The sequence below is a fragment of the Psittacula echo genome (genome assembly GCF_963264785.1).
Source record: "Psittacula echo genome assembly, chromosome: 1".
In the NCBI taxonomy this organism is placed as follows: domain Eukaryota; kingdom Metazoa; phylum Chordata; class Aves; order Psittaciformes; family Psittacidae; genus Psittacula; species Psittacula echo.
Window position 1 is genome coordinate 100,508,625 of NC_137735.1, and position 16,760 is coordinate 100,525,384.

Below are 16,760 nucleotides of genomic sequence, written 5' to 3' on the forward strand. Positions count from 1 at the left end.
ACACAGGCAAGATTTCAGACGGTTCAGACCCACAGGGCTGGTCCAGGACTACTTCATTTGTCGTTTGTTCTCTTTCTACTTGCTGTGCTTCTCATACATAATGTTGATGAGTTTGGGATTTTTTTACCATCCAAAATGGGTTTTGAAGGCGTTACGTTTTAGTCCTGTAGACCAAGGACCACCTTGCTTTGTCACAAGCAGTGGTTTGTTGGTGTTTGGAGCTGAAGTCATATTCTCTCAGTGGCTTTGCCACTTGTGCTGATCCTAAAATGTGCTCATGGGCTAATGAGATCAAGGTGTTTCCCTATAAGGACCATCATGTTACTAACTGCCTTCCATCTTCTAAAAATTTGGGAATAGAGATGCAAAACTCAAGGTACACAGGGTCTGATCCCAGAAGGGCTGTCAGGTTGGAGATGCTATCTATTTATCATCAAACCCTTACTACTGGCTTAACATTTTCACTCTGTATGCTTGTGGTGTATTTTCTGGAGGTGTTTCTGTTGTGCAAGCCAATGGCATTTGCTTCCTGAAAGGTGGGAGAGAGGACTGGTGTGACACCGCAGGCCTGACAGCTAACACGTGAAGAAGATATATGAACAGGAAAGGAATGCTGAAGATGTGGATTTCCTTCTTCCCCCCAAGCTGGAAATCCCATCAGATTTTGCAAGTTTCAACAACTTCCAGAACAAGATTTGGGTATGGGGTTTGATAAGACTCATGAGAGAGGACAAGAGGACAGAACCCTGATTTTGGAAGGTCACTTAGGAGTCTCTGAATCTGTTGGAAAGGAGTGGCATTTCATCTTCTGAACACCTTTGGGTAAACTGGGTCCAAGTGTCTAAAAACTGTAGAGCAGATCATGACTTGGAAAGAAAACAGATTCCTCTTGTACAATTCCTACAGTAAGGAAGGGGTTATTGAGCTCATTACTACTGTCTTTGCTGATGCTGCAGAAGAGCAGCAGCAAGTATTGCTGTAAAGCAGAGCACACCTGGATCCTTGCCTTAAACAACAACCCATCAGTGACTTGGTTTATTTTTTCACCCTTCCTTCCAGCACATCTCCCGAGATGATACTTAATAACTAGTAGAAAAAATACCAAATAAATAACATGTTAACACAAATATTTGTAGCTATTACTAAAGGTTCACAGGGAAACATTCGGATTGTTTTCTTCATTTTCACAGGATATCTTCCAAATGTTTTTGTGTTGGCTCTTAGCAATGTACATAAATCTGTTCAGTTATGCTAATCTAGTGCCGTAAAAAAACTTGCAACTTTGTCATTAAATTATGGATGAACTTTGCTGTTATTTTGGTTTGTAGTCAACATGAAGTATTGCTGTTTTAAATTAATACTGCATTTTCTCATCTTTTCCCCCATTGCTCATGAAACACTGAGTTTATAATGATGAGTTTTCTTGAGTGTCCGCTAAGGATTTATAACTTCTGTTTCTCTCAATTTTTTCCTCACTATATAGAAAACAAATCAAATACATTTTTGAGATGCAGGCTTTGTTACTTAAGAAGCATTTATTTCTAATGTCGTAAATAAGACCACAATCCTGCAAATATTTGTTTGTGTTGAACCTTACATGGACAGTCTTAACATGGCTAAGGAAGCTACAGCTTCCCCATTATTAGTATCACTTGAAGGTGGGCTGTGGGGTTGCCTGGAGTCACTTGCTTCAACATTTTGTTCCATTTGGCTTCACAATGTGCCAAAACAGAGCAGTGGAGATGGACATGGGATGCTCTTCACAGCATCTTGTGGATCTCACACATGCAAATGGCTCTGTGCTATGAACTAAAGCAGGCCTTCTGTCTCAGTCTTCATTTGGTGCATTTGCACAGAGATATGCAAATACACAGCTTGGGTTTCTTGCATTAGCAAGATTTTTATCAGGTATATTTAATAGTGCTGTATGTGCAAAGCTGAGAAGCACAATTCAGTAAGAACAATTTATTACGCATGGCTAATGGATACACTTCATATTGCCTAAGTTAAAATGAATAAATTCTGCTGATTTGTGTTTCTTCTCACCTGTGCCATTTATTAGGTTGTGTCCTGACAGTCTGCCTTCAAAAATGGTCAGTCTGTGACTCCACACTCACAGGAAGACAGCAATGACTGCACTGTTTCCGTCGCTGTTTGGCATATTACTACTGGGTTTGCTTCTCTGGTATTCTTATTTCTCCCTCCACACTTACTCATATCACAGAGAAATCCTTTAATAGGTTTTTGTTAATGTAAAATTAATTGCTGTATAACCCTAAGAGAAGGCAGGGTGACTGTAACTCTCCCATAATGGTTAAATACCTACTTGGTTAAAACTGGAGAGGTTCAGGTTCTACTCCAAAGTAAGTTTGGATCGATAACTAAATCACCTACATAATGGTCTGCAGACTAACTAGTACTCCTCTATACAGATATCTAGAGATATTTGTGTTATGGTTCTAATAAAGTACAGTTATAGAATTAAAAAAAACCCAAACTGGTAACAGTTGCAACAAATTTTGCAACCAATGTGCAATACCAGACTTTACTAATGAATGAGTTACACTGATGTGTCATCCTAATTTCTTACAGATGTATTCATGTTCTTTGAAAGGACCAGTGGAAATTGTCATAAATTCATTTGCTAATCATTTTAATGAATGCTAGCCCTTATTCTTCCTCAATGGTATTATAATTGCAATCTGGATTGCCATAGGGACCCCACTGTAATTCATCATTGCTTCAGTGTTCAAATTCTCTGGTGGAACCAGATATTGGTGTTGACAACATCTGGAGTTTTATGTCTCTCATCTTCTTTCTACCTCCTTCCCTCTGTTTAATCAAGAGAATGGGAAGGGGAAATTGCTGCCGTTTTTAATATCTTCAAGAAACTGAATGACTGCTAGGACTTAGGAGAATGTCTAGACTTAGGATGTAAGAGATACAGGCCTGTTCACAGAGGCGAGACTGAGGTACATCTGCTTTCAGCACACTGTAATGCCAATTGTCATGGCATGCCCAGAGAAGCAGGAAGCCACATTTTCATCTTCCATTCTGAAGCCAACCAGTGGCTTTAGCAGGGAATGCCCTTCCAGAGAAAAACGTCTGGTGACCACAGTACGTTTTTAAGTGTGATATATTTATTATATTATCTATTACCCCATTTCTATCACTGGGGCTGTTTCATGTTTTATAAAAGAGTTCTGTACTTGTATCAAGGAGAGAGGTAATTTGTAGTGGTTTTTAAATAGGAATCTTTATCCATGCCCGATCAAAACCAGACTTGCTTCCTATCTAAGCCTTTCAGATGATAGTCCATTCTCAGGGATAGGGTTTAAAAAAGATCATGGATACCCTGCAAGGGAAATCTTGACTGTGGACTATTCCTTAGCATAGACCATGTCTGCCTGGCCTTGCAATGTATGAAAATATGCTGCTTTGTGGGAATGTGACTATGGAAAATAGCAGACACATTAACCTGTGTCCTTTCTAAAATGGCCTGATAACATGTACAGCAAAGTACTGTGTGAATAGTGGGCACAGCCAGGTGGCAGGATGGGGATACACAATGCTGTCAGAGAGAAGAAATAGACATAGCTGAAAGGGCTAATCCTGCAGCTCTGTGTCTAGGATGAAAAAAAAATGTGGCAGTCTCTGCCACAAAGAATATTTACTCCCTTTTAGGAAAACACTGGGTGATAAAATGGTAGCACTCTGCCTCAATCCGTATGGTATTTATGGGCAGGGTACAGTGCTGTGAGTTTGATTTATGTATAAGGCAATGAAGGAATTCAAGCAGTCTCAGACTTCTCTGTTCAGGGCACAGCTGGTGAAGGAAATAAGGTCTTTCAGTGTTAAGGGAGCTAGTTGGAGCTCAGATGCTGAGTATTTCTGTGCTGCTCTGTGACTGCAGGACATGAGGTGATGGTGCTAGTAGATAATCTCTCCATGTCTGGAAATCATTATTGCTAATCAGTCTAGCTTTTGTATACTGATTACTGTTATTATATTTCTTGTCAAAATTTTTGTGAACTAAGTTTCTGAGACTGCGTGTGTGCACTAAAAGTTTCAGTCAGCAACAAAGATCTTTAGGGGCCATTTGTAGATGAGTGATTAACAAACCAATATAAAATTTTATTAGGACAGAATGAGAGCAGTCAGAAATACTCTCCAAGAAAATAGAGGGCAATGTTATCAAACAGATGTTTGTTGTAAACCCAGATTTCTCAGCACATCATCCTGTTGAGTGGAGAAATTCTGAAAGAACGTATTTTAAAAAGCAACTAGTAATGCCAGAATTTCAGAAACCTTTTAAGCACACGTCAAATTTCCACAGACTCCCTGTTCAACTACAGGCAAAGCTCAAAAGATTTAGTAAGACAGCAGCAATTAAAACAGAGGAAAGAAATACCTAAGATTAGTTATTTACTTAGGCTTCCTATCTTCGTATAAACATAAATCCCATGGAAAACAGTGTAACATTATTATGGAGATTTACTAACCAAGCAGTAGCTAGCTTATTTAAGCTGCTCATTATTCCAGTATCCACTGATAGTGGAATAGCAGGAATACAATTAAGAGTACACCTTAAGTAACACAATCCACTAATACCTGTACTATCCCCTTTATTAGTAAGGTATAATAATAATGTCTTTAAAAAACCCATTAAATATTTTAGGTTTGAGTCAGACAAAAGATTAAAATAATAAATGTCACATTTTGAAATACTTAAAGCTAATACTTAAAATTGGTTTAATTTCATTTTGTTTTGGCTCTATCCAGAAAAACAGAATACCTACAGGAAAATCATAATTTAGAGCAATGAATGTAGCTGCAATATCCCTGCATGATTAGAGAACATTCTGTACAATGGCGCATTGGTTTTTTCATTTATTACTTAAGTTTTCTGCCTCAGGAATGAAATTGCACATTTTCTCTAGCATTGCACAAGGTTGTAGTTCAGCCATTTAATGCGTATAGGCATAAAGCAAATGGGCACTGAGGAAGAATACGTCAAGTGAAATAGATTAGTTATAAGAATTTCACAACAGTTTGACCGGTGTTGGTTAAATTTATTCTAAACTGAGGTTCTTAAACACAAAGGCCAGTGCTTTTTCCACAGTCAAGATGATTTCTGTTTACATCTGTTTAAGAACAGAGGTAATCTGGAGTCCTTGTAGCAAGGAAAGAAAGATTATGATTTTTCCATCGTGTTCCATATCTAAGCTGAAACACCAAAACAACAACTCATTGCTGTCCTTGAAACAAAACAAGGAGATGTCAAAGGATTTGGAAGTGTCATGCACAAATCAGAGAATGGTGGTGTGTCTGTTTCCAGTAAAGTAACTTTGACAAACATAGCATAAATGATTGTAAATATTAGTACTAACATAGAGTTCATAATTTTCTTACTTAAAAGTTTTAGTAAGAAATGTTAGAAGATATTCTTTTTCAAATTTTTCAATGTCTGTTCGGGAAGTCTTTAAGAGGTGATCATATTCCTGAAGAATTCATAAGCACATTTTCTGAAAATCAGGCACCCAGAGTTGTCTGTTGCTTTTGAAAACACCACTCTTGTCTAAAATCACTGTTAATTGAATTAGTATTTATCTTCTGAGTGATTTGATTAGTGGATGCTGACATATCTCATACCAGTTTGATGTTCAGAGAACCGTGGTCCAGTATTTTGTAAATACTAGTTCCATATTAGATGTTTCCAAGCGAGCAGTCAAATTGAGGTAGCCCATACCATCCCCCTTCCATGTGATGTCTACATGTTCACGATGCGCTGCATTTACTCTTAGCCATGTAAGTGTATTGGAGCAAGTTTTCTGTTGGTTTTAAAATTGCAGATTACTCTTTATTGTAGCCTCTCATGATTCAGAGAGCAGGCTGAGACACAGCCTGAATACAGCATGATCATATGCAGCTAATCTATTACTGGAAAGTGGGAAAAAGTATTCCTAGCTGTGGACAGTGTCGAGAGCTACTGTCTCCATTCTATTAATGGTATCCTCTTAAAAACAGTTATGGGTGGGCAGATTATTTCATTTATCTTTAGCCATTTAATACACATCAAGTCTAAGCTACTGATCTAACTTTCTGCAGTACACAGAGTTGCCTCTAACAGGCAGTTCATCATCTCCTTCTCTAAAGACATCTTGAAGGCTCCAGTGTTTCAATGCAACCTAACAACTTACTAAAATAAACTACTTCCACCAGCCCTTCTCATATAGCTGGAGGTTGGTCACAGGCATCCTTTTATAGTCAAAATGATTATTTTGGTGAGATACGTTGAGTCTAGTGAATTCTTTTTCTTCCTCCCTTCCCCTCCCCCAATTGTAAAGTGATTTTAGTTGAGTAGTTCAAACAGAGCCATTTTCTATTGGTCAAATAAGTCCTATTTCCAGATAAAGTCTTGAAGGTTTTGTTCCGAAGATCCATCCCTATAAAGTATATTTCTCAAGAAGTGACTGCCCCACAGGACTTTTCTCCAGGAGTTCAAAACCTGGCATTCATATTCTACATATGTGCCTTACCAGGCAGCTCTGTGACTGTCCTCCTTGTTATGAAAGAAGATGAGAAACCTATAAAAAATACATATATTTATGGAACAACCTTGCATACAGTTTTGGTCTATGAACAATTGTTTCTTTTCAGGACCACAATAGATGCATTCTGGAAAGCTTCATATGTGTCATTCCTGAAGACCTTCTCACACATGAAACTGTCTCTTTGTCTCAGCTTCTGGTTTTGTCTTCCTCCAGGTTTTACAATAACAATAAATAAAAAGATAGCCTAACCACTGTAATTGTGAACTAAGATCTGCCTGGCTTTGTTATAAGACTGAGGCAGTAACCATCATCACCTGCAGCTACATAAAGGGCTTGATTGCTCTTTCTCTTGAGCCTGAATGAGGGAGACAGCTTGTTTTTAAGGAGATCCACTATTGTCGTCAGTACTAAACTCACTATTACTACACTGGCAACTACAAGCCTTTCAGTAAAACAACCGCCTCCAGATGCACACAGCTATTTAATGTGGGTTTCAGGGTGGCACCTCTTGAAAGGCACAAACCAGCAGTCTGTATTTAGAGACTGGAATTCTTAGGCTGAATGAAACAAAGATATTTTCCCTTTTAGGTTTTCTGGGGATGCCATGGTGAGAGGAATGTATTTTTATGTCTTTTTTAAGTCAGGCAGCATACGCATTCCGTGGCCCTGTGCCATCTGCATCATTAAGCCACCTTCTTCCTTGATTTGTATTAATCTTGTAAGCACCAAAACTCTTAACTATGCACCCAAACTAAAAATAACCTCTGACAATAGTCCAATGTGAAAATGTTTGCCTTCCAAGAAAGAAAGCAACCTACACTTCACAGCCCTTCTCCCGTGTTAAAACACCGATTAAGTTACTGGTTGCTGACAGTACCAAGAAATGAAAAGAAACTAATTGCTTGCGAGCTACTTCTGAATCACAATTAGAGAAATGTCATGTAGCTGCAGCTTTGAACTATCAAAACACTGTTAGACCAACTATATGGAAGAAATATACTGAGCTCTTGAGATAACAGTGGTTATGCATGGAAATTTCCCTAATAGGGTGCAAATTTATCCCTCCTTTCTTTGATTTGTGCCAAGTGTTGAACATTCATTGTATATTTTTAACAGTGTTCCCAATCTTGTTCATTTTTCACATGAAGAATTGGAAGGTTCTAATAAGTAATCAAAAATTTGCAGAGTAAAACTAACCCTAGCAATGTGTTTGTTCATTAAATCTTGCTTTCTATGTACAATTCAGCTTGAAAAAATTTAATGTGTTAAAAAAATGTATACCTCAAAATAAAAAGAAGAAAGAATCATTGCAATAGTTCTACCCTGTAAACCTAAATCAAAACTGGGGATAGAGATTCATGATTTTGGAGGGCTTTTATTTTAGGAACAGAGACTCATCTGTTTGAGTGCCAGTATGCTGCCAGTGAGGAAAATGAAGAAGTCCTCCAGGTAACTCAGGATATCTGCAGAGCTTGACTTCTGGGTCATATAAGTCTTAAGAACAGCATCTCCTAATCACTGCTTTCAAAGGGAGCAAAGATGTTTAGCCTCCCAGTGTAAAATTAATTTCTTGGAATTAATCCTTTAACTGTTAAGACTTATGACTCCATATGTCTTTCCACTCGTGTGCCATGTAAGGAGATAGCATGTAGGGATGCAGGCTGGTAGAACTATTTATTAATGGCTATATCAACCACAAATGGTTGTTACATATGAACTCAAATTGACTGGAAAATGATCATTGCATACTGTGGGCAGTGTAAGGCTTTGAAATGTGATAGCCACCCAGCTCCTGGCACAGGAAATAGTTTTTTAGATAGGGGCCTTACCAAAGCTTTTTGGATGTTTTCATTTGATACGCAGGAAAAACAAAACAAAAGACCAGACGGTTAATGACTTCTTTGTTGGTATTGCATCTCAAACTGCTGAGACTGTAGCAGAACAGCATTGGAGCTCTGTAACCAAATCACAAGAAATGCTTTCCTTCTGTTATTTAGGCCAATAGCAGTAGCTAAGCAAGCATTTCCAAAAAGAAGTGGGGTGAAGAATCTTCAGATTCTGTCTGCCTGCTTTAATACCTGAACCTGAAAAGCTTTGTTAATCCAGTGCAATGAATTGGGGATATCTGAAAAAAGGGTTGGAAATGCGTGTTTAGAATAGGGTTTCAGTGACCGTGTTTGAATCATATTTATCAAAAGCCTTTCTGCTTGGTGCACTTGGTCTCAGACAACAACATTTACGTTTAAGCACTACTATTAAATCTAAGGTCTTATACCTAATGTTTTTCTGCAATGACTGTAACAATCACTGAAATGCAGAAAGGATATTCTCATTTCTAGATATGTAGTCTATTGGGTGGTAGAATTCACCTATGCACTCATTGTTTTAGAAAGTTATTGCAATTTTTATCCTTTTTTTTTGTCATGGACTAAATAAGGCACAATATCTATGGTCTGTTAGACCACGGTTAGGCGATACAGGTACAGATTAGGGGATTACAGAGCAGGTAAAGTGACTGCTTTGATTGTAGCTCATTTTAGCATGCATATACTAAATTTGGAAGAGTATAGACATTAAGACATCCTAGTGCAAGGATGACAGCCAGATTTATGAGTTATTAAACATCGTTCTATGTGGTCACATACTCCTGAATACTCTGGAGCTTGTCTGAACTTGGAGCTCAGCAGTTAGATCCCAAAAGTCAGTACTTGGATGGGTGCTGTGGGTTTCTGGCTGACATAAAGGGGAAAAAAGTTCAAGCTGAGGACATTCAGACTTAGAGAAGGCTACTTAGAGAGGTTGTGGACTCTGCCCTTGCAAACTTTGAAAACGTTGCTGAAGAATGCTATGGGCAGCCAGGTCTGTGTTCAGTGCTGAGCCTGCTTTTAGCAGAAGGCTGAGCTAGGTGATCTGCTGTGGTGGCATCCAACTGAATTATTCTAGTACTCTGTGGTCTGAGGTTGAATTTTATGTATTTCAACGCAGTTATGCATTTTTGTTGATTGGATGCTTACACATGTGTTGATTGTAACGGTAATGTTCATTGATAATGATAATAGTCTCATTAAAAAGTAGGTCTCATTTTCTGGCATGAGTAGGAAAAATGTTTTTCATAGATTATCCAAAGATAGCACTAATTGCCATAAGGCTGACATTGTTTATGCATAGGAAGACTTTCCACTAGTGGCTAATTATAGACTACAAGATACTCAGTAGCCTATAAATGAAGTAAATAATAAAAATAATTGCAGCGTAGCTTCCTAGGATAAAAGGGTGTTTTTTTTTCTTTTTTTCACTTTCTCTTTGAAAACTATAAATTATAAACCCATGAGCAGATTTGTGATAGAAGCAGAGTGGCCTGGAGTATTCTCAATTCACAGAAATTACACAATACAAGCATCAAATAAAAACTTTGCTTTCCAAGATTTACCCACAGCTAAAAAGTTTGGTTTAGTCATGCTGGACTTAAAGCTCATTGTTTCTCTAACAATATACTAGTTCTTCTTTCAGTTGGAAAAACAGTTACCAGGTATTCTGTAAGGACATGCTTTTCCTTTTAGTCACTGATCCTTCAAAACAAGTAAACTCAAATGTGTCCAAAGTTGTCTGTCTCTCCATTGTTGAAAAAGGCCTAATTCATTGTCTCCTTAGTTATTCCAGAGACGTGGATGGCAGTGTTAAAAGGTTTGAAAATGTAAAAAGTCCAAATTTCCAAATATTAGAAAAATGTACAAACTGCAGAAATGTACTGAAAATTGATTCTCTGAAGGCAAGTACCAAAAGCTAGTAGCGCTTTTAGTGCTATGGCTTCATAGCGCATCAGATTTCCAACTTTTCTTTACTTCGTATTAATGAGTGCAAACATGAGTACATGGTATTTTTCTCACTATGGGATTCTTGCGTGGGCCTAGGAATTCTTGCTGCATGGAGATTTTCCCCTGCAAAAGCTGTAAGTCTCAGCCTCCCCCATCCCTTGTGCAGCTCATAAAAGGGGTAGAAATAAGGGAGAGGGTCCCACTGTACCATCTCAGCCCATTTAGGAAAGGGAGGGGGTATGAGCTTGCAGGCAGCCTGGCTTTGATGAGATGGGGGCTGAATTTTGACCTTGATTTAGGTATTTTGCAGCTGTACTGCTCGTGAGTGGTGCCAGGGGGTTAGAGCTCACTTTTGCAGGGACTATGAAATCTATTCCTGAAGCAATGATCTTTGCCAGTAGGCATGTTTTGCTAGTTACTTATAGCATTAATTAGTCTTAATGGCTTTCTGAACATGTTGGTGGGAGGAATGTGCTGGTTAGGTGGATTATCTGCAACAATGGCAAACTTCTTCAGGGTGAGGCTTGGTGGAAAAGGCTGTGTTCCAGAGGAAAAATAATGGTTTCCATCATATAATTAAGAAATGTATCACTGAGTATACACCCAGTGAAGGTGAAGTAAGTAAATTTTGGACAGATTAATTCTGGCATTTCATCTTGTGCAAGTTCTTTTAGCCTTTTTTTTGTATAGTGTATTTAAACAACACACAAAGTAGGTGTTTGATCTAAATCTGTACAGAAAGACTGTAATAATACAATACTTTCTAAACAGAGTGTCCTGGTTTCAGCTGGGATAGTGTTAATATTTTTCTTAGTAGCTGGTACAGTGCTGTATTTTAGATTTACTATGAGAACAATGCTGATAACACACCGATGTTTTAAGTAGTTGTTGTTAAGTAGCATTTACCCTGATCAGGGACTTTTCAGTCTCTCATTCTCTGCCTTTGAGGAGGGGCACAAGAAGCTAGGAGGAGCAGAGACAGGATACCTGACCCAAACTAGCCAAAGGGGTATTACATACCATAGAACATCATGCTCAGTATATAACCGGAGGGGGGTTGGATGGGAGCCACTGATTATTGCTTCGGTCAGGCTGGGCATCAGACAGTGAGTGGTAAGCATCACTTGGATTTCTTGGGTTTTATTCCTCTCCCTCTTTTTCCTATTGTTGTTGTTATTATATTTTACTTTTATTTCCATTATAAACTGTTCATACCTCAACCCACAGGTTTTACTTTTTTCTGATTCTCTTCACCATCTCACTGAGGGGGTGGGCAGCAAGCAAGCAGCTACATGGTACTTAGTTGCCAGCTGGGGTTAAACCACGTCAGAGGGGCAATTTAAACTAGTTTGGGAACTGCAGCTGCTATGTAAAGCAGCAACATTCTTTGAAGGAGTTGCACCTCATAAAGGTGCCACAGCAGTGTTCTGCAACATTTATCTGTAGGAAGGGACATGAGGACAATCAGATCTTTAATTATAGTTCTTAAAAGAACATTAATAGAAATTAACATTTCTAAATACCTTTCGGGATCCATTCTTTACTTTCTGCTTAAATTAGACTACACTCAGGCTCTGGAACCTGGAAATAGTTTTTAGGTTTCCAGGCTAAGTGCGTGTCCAGATGTATTTTGATGCAAGTCAAGGCGAGACCCCAGCATGCACCCGCAGTCACTATCTGCCTCACTTCCCCAAAAAGGCAGCTGGGAGCCACCTGGCAGCAACATGAAGCATATCTTCTAATATTTCCACAAATGAGTATAAATGTAGCTAACAGGCAGCTTATCTGTGTTCAGGCTGTAGCCCCCTTTTTCCTAAAGTTGGGGACTTGTGCTGACAGTGGAAATGACTGAATTATTCAGGATACCACTGACCTGCAATGAGATGTTCCTGTCATATTTCACTAACTCTTGAAATGCACCCACTCAGTGGCCAGCTCAGCTTGCTTTTCTTGCTGGAGGTTGTGTCACTGCACATGTTTTTGTTAAAGTACACCCTGTAGGAATGATATGCGCAAGATTATATTAATGTTGACAAAGAATTAACATGTCATAAATATCATAAACGTCCACCAAAGCAGATTCTTTTTTGAAGAATAGTGTAAAAATCTGTGATTATATTGACTTTATTCAGAAGTATTCTTTTCTCACAGAAATATTGTGCACTTGCACAATAACCTCTTAGTTTTTGTAGGATAGTCAAGTAGTAAGCCTTTGAAAAAGACCAGTTAAGTGCCCAACACATTAAAGCAAAACAGGATTAGTGAGTTATTTACTACATTAGAGGCAATTTGTATTTACAGTAAAAATACAAAATATTTAAAATTATAGCACTTCTATTGAGATGAAAATAGGAACAGTGTGCTTAGGATCATTTTGTCTTAAAGCTAACTTGAACTGCTTTTGTTGTTTACTAGATTAGGCAAGATGTATTTCAGCTGATAAAGAATGGAGGTGTTGTCAGGTGATGCACTTTTCCTAAATCATGATTGACTCTGAAAGGATTTGCTTTGCTTCTTATGCAGTTTTTCTACTACACAGCCCATCTGAGACAAGTTTTGATCAGCTTTGCAATGAGATGTGATTACTTTCTACTGCTCAATTTAACTGCAAAAGTTGCTGTGAGCTGCAAATCCACATGGTGAAGTTCAGACTGAGTTACTGTCAGAGCTATGGAGAGAAACTTCATGGAAATCAAGAGACTCCTTCTCTTGTTCTGCATCCTTTTGAGGAGGCAGGAAAAGAGCAGATTTTGCCCATCAAGATGGAGTAAGTAGCCTGTGGACATTATGGTATTCAGAAATATATGTCAAATAATTTTATTCTGAGAAAACATGGTAAGAATGCATGTGAGTTGAAGACTAGAGCAGTGTGAAGGGCTGACATGTTTTGAATTCAACTAGAGTAAAAAAACCCAGAATTTTCCAACAACTCATACTTGAATGAGAATTTATTCCCTAGTATACCACAGATTTCTAACCCAGTGAATTTGGCCAGAAATATAGTGAGTTTATGTTTTTGAAAGACTTGTTGCATCTAAAAGTTTATCATCTCCCATAACCTTGTGGGTCTCTAAAACTTACTGAAACGTATTAATGGAGTTTAATTCCTTTGCCCTCTTTTTTGTTTAAGCCCTCTTGGTTTATGGTTGTCAGGAAGAGCCTGTGCCTATCTTGTTGCCAAAGAACCTGTGGGGTTTTTTTCTCTCTCATCACAAAGGGGAGAAAAATTATACTTTGGTATAATTTTATGCAACTGTACAGTAGGATCTACAAAAGGAAAGACTTTTTTTCCCTAGTGACCAGCTGCCTGAAACCAGCAGTGCATAAACACATCCATTCACCCATATAATCGTTTTCTCAGATTTAAGACACTTCATTGAAGTTATTATGCTTCTCTAAAAGAGCAACAATGTATGAGTGAGTTGGGCCTTAGGCCTTGGTTTTCATCCAAAAGATAAAAGCAAATGAAGAAATTCAGGGAAACAAAGCAATGGGTAAAAGAACTGGAACTGAATCACTTCTGCAGGGAGATTTAGGACTTAATACTGAAAACAAAAACCTACTCTGGCCCTGATCCAAAACAGTACTCAAGTCTTAACTCTAACTCCATCAGCAGTTTCACTAAAGCCAAATGTCTGCCTAAGTACTTTGTAGACTGAGGCCAGAGTATCTATCAGTAATTTGCAGGACTGAACCCTCAAAGAAATGATTTTGGTCAAGTGATGAGGACTGGTAATGAGCTGAACTTATAAGACAGGTAGAAGGTGCTGGCTGTGGGCGTATCAGTGGGTTGCTGAAATCCAGTAAGGATTAGTAGGGAAGCTATAGCAAAGCCTACTAAAAGAAAATACTTTAACTATTATTTAAACACTTTAAACTTTTTTTTCAATTAAAATAATTTCTAAATAGGTTTTGAAACACACATTTTTGAGAACTGAAAATTTTTGCTGTGGAAAAATTCCTTTTTTACCTTTAAATTTTCCATCTGAATTTGTTGGGTCAGAAGTGAGAACCAAAATTGAAGTATATAAGAATGCCTCCACATTTGATCTCTGAATATAAATGTTATTGTTTGGCTTTCTTCTCAAACAAATACCTCTACTGTTTGTCTAGTTATTTGAGTAGTATATAGTACTCTTCTGTTTGCATGGTTTTGAAGATGCACAGTCAGTTTAGTGGTACATGTATATAGATGGCTCCTGGGGTGGGAGAGTGACCATGCCGCCTTCTCCCATAACTGGCCTATGAGTGGTTGTGTGTCCTGCAGGGCCAGTTATGCCTGGTGCTTGCTCTGGGACCACTGTGTTTTGGATTCTGCATGCTCCTTTCTAAACCAAATGTGATAAAAACTTAACTTTATAAGGAGTGATTTGTGCAAATAACCCATGAATCCAGAGCTCATATACGGGTCAGAGTTCAGCTTCAAGTCTGAGATCACACTTGCTCGCTCACAATGAGCTGGTTTAGAAATCCTTGAGCTTCCCAGGATTGGCACTGGGATCCAATTTTATTTTTTTTTTTTTTTCCTTGGATGTTTGGATCTGGGACTGTGGTTTTGTACCGTTTGAGACAGGATATTCAGATCCAGACAGTTTACATCTAGATTTCATCTGAGATGTCTCTAGTTATGAGCATATGTAGAGGAAGAGAAACAGCATAAAGAAGGTGACTGAATTCCTCAGTACTCCAGAAGTGTTCATGTTTAGTTTCATTTGTATTTGGACAGAGATTTGAACTAATTTTCAAATTATTTAAACAGACTGCCTCATTATGTCTTAATCTAAACTGGACATCTTTCTAATAAGGTGCTTTTAAAAGTGCTGCTATAAACTAAACATAAATTACTGATGTGTTGCAGGAATTGCTAATTCAGAATCTATGGCTCATGGTATTTTAGTATTTCCACTGGATGATATATTGGCTAAATCTTTAAGATGATTAAGAAGAAGATATGAATGAAAGTAACTGCAGATGGTCCTCAAGCTGCTGGAGTGCTACATCCAGATTTCAGACAGACCTCCAGCTGTTTAGGCTCTCATTATGCAAAGCAAAGGTTGCCCCAGAATTAACTTTTACTGCAAGCCCCTCACAAGGCTCTGACCACCCAAATATCTACTAAGAAAATTTTTGCAGCATGCCAGTTAGTTTTCATTTGTGCCACACTTCATTATATGCAGTAAATAAACATAAATAGCAAACAACCAACAAGAGTCCTTTTGTCTACTACCCACATGGGAATCATCTAACCTTAATAGGGAAGATGTGCTTTTGGAGTCCAACTATGCTAGTAGTAGTCTTTCTACATTTGCTTTTCCTCAAGAAAATGCAGTTCATGCCCTTTCTCACTGAATAAATGGTTCTAATTATCTGAAACATTTTGCATTTTTTCCAGTGTTTTATCACTGGCTTCCAAAAAGCCTGGACTTGAAACAGAGTCTTGAAGCTCTGCATGACCACAGCCATTGCTCTTATCCAACTTAATCTTGCCCACCTCAGGGACAATTTACAGCTATTTGATATGTTATGTAAAATACATCGAAGGTTATTGACCTATCGCCTCCTGCAGTCCCACTTGTTCACACAGGATGTTCCAGGGTTGCTTTAGTTCAAGTGAGCAATAATATTTTCCAAAAGTAGCCCCAGTGAAACTTGCAGGGCTGGCTACTTGTTTAGGAAAGTGATGTTCCCTGTGTACAAGTACCAGCATCCAACTTGGGATAATGGTGCTGTCTTGATGAAAACAGCTGCCAGGGAAATTCTGCCTTTGGTAAAAACCGAACAAACCAAAATCCCCAAAACAACAACAACAGTAAGAAAAAAAAAAACAACACACACAAACCCCCATTAGAGCCCTTATCATTAGCAGCATTCTTAAAGAAGGGAATCTGCACTTATCTTAAATTCTGGGGGGTTTTATAGTGCCTAAGAAGACTGAAGGATTCATACAGGTTATCCTATGACTTTTACGTGTTACTTGCTCTGGATGGGAGATGATCCTCAAGCACTTGGGTGCAAATGCTCCAGAAGTGGCTGCCTTCCAGTACTCTGATGGCTTCAGGCAAACTGAAGTTAATCATATACTCCACAGTAAGTGGAAAGCTAGTTGCCTTTTGGGTGTTTAGGTTTGAAATTGTTATTCATTCTGCACAAGACACAAAGAAAGAAAGGTGTTATTTCAGGGAGTAGTCCTATTCTGTTTCTTTCTGCTGTTAGCTGAATAACGATATTTTCAGAAAGTTAACTCAGATGGACTTATGAAAATGAAAGTGTAATCAGGGGTATAATCCCTCTCCACATCTGAGAAACTGTGTAAAACCAGTGAGAAGGAGCTGTACAGCAACAATCACATGCACTCCTTAAGCCTGATGCTGATAGTGATTCCTTGGCTGGT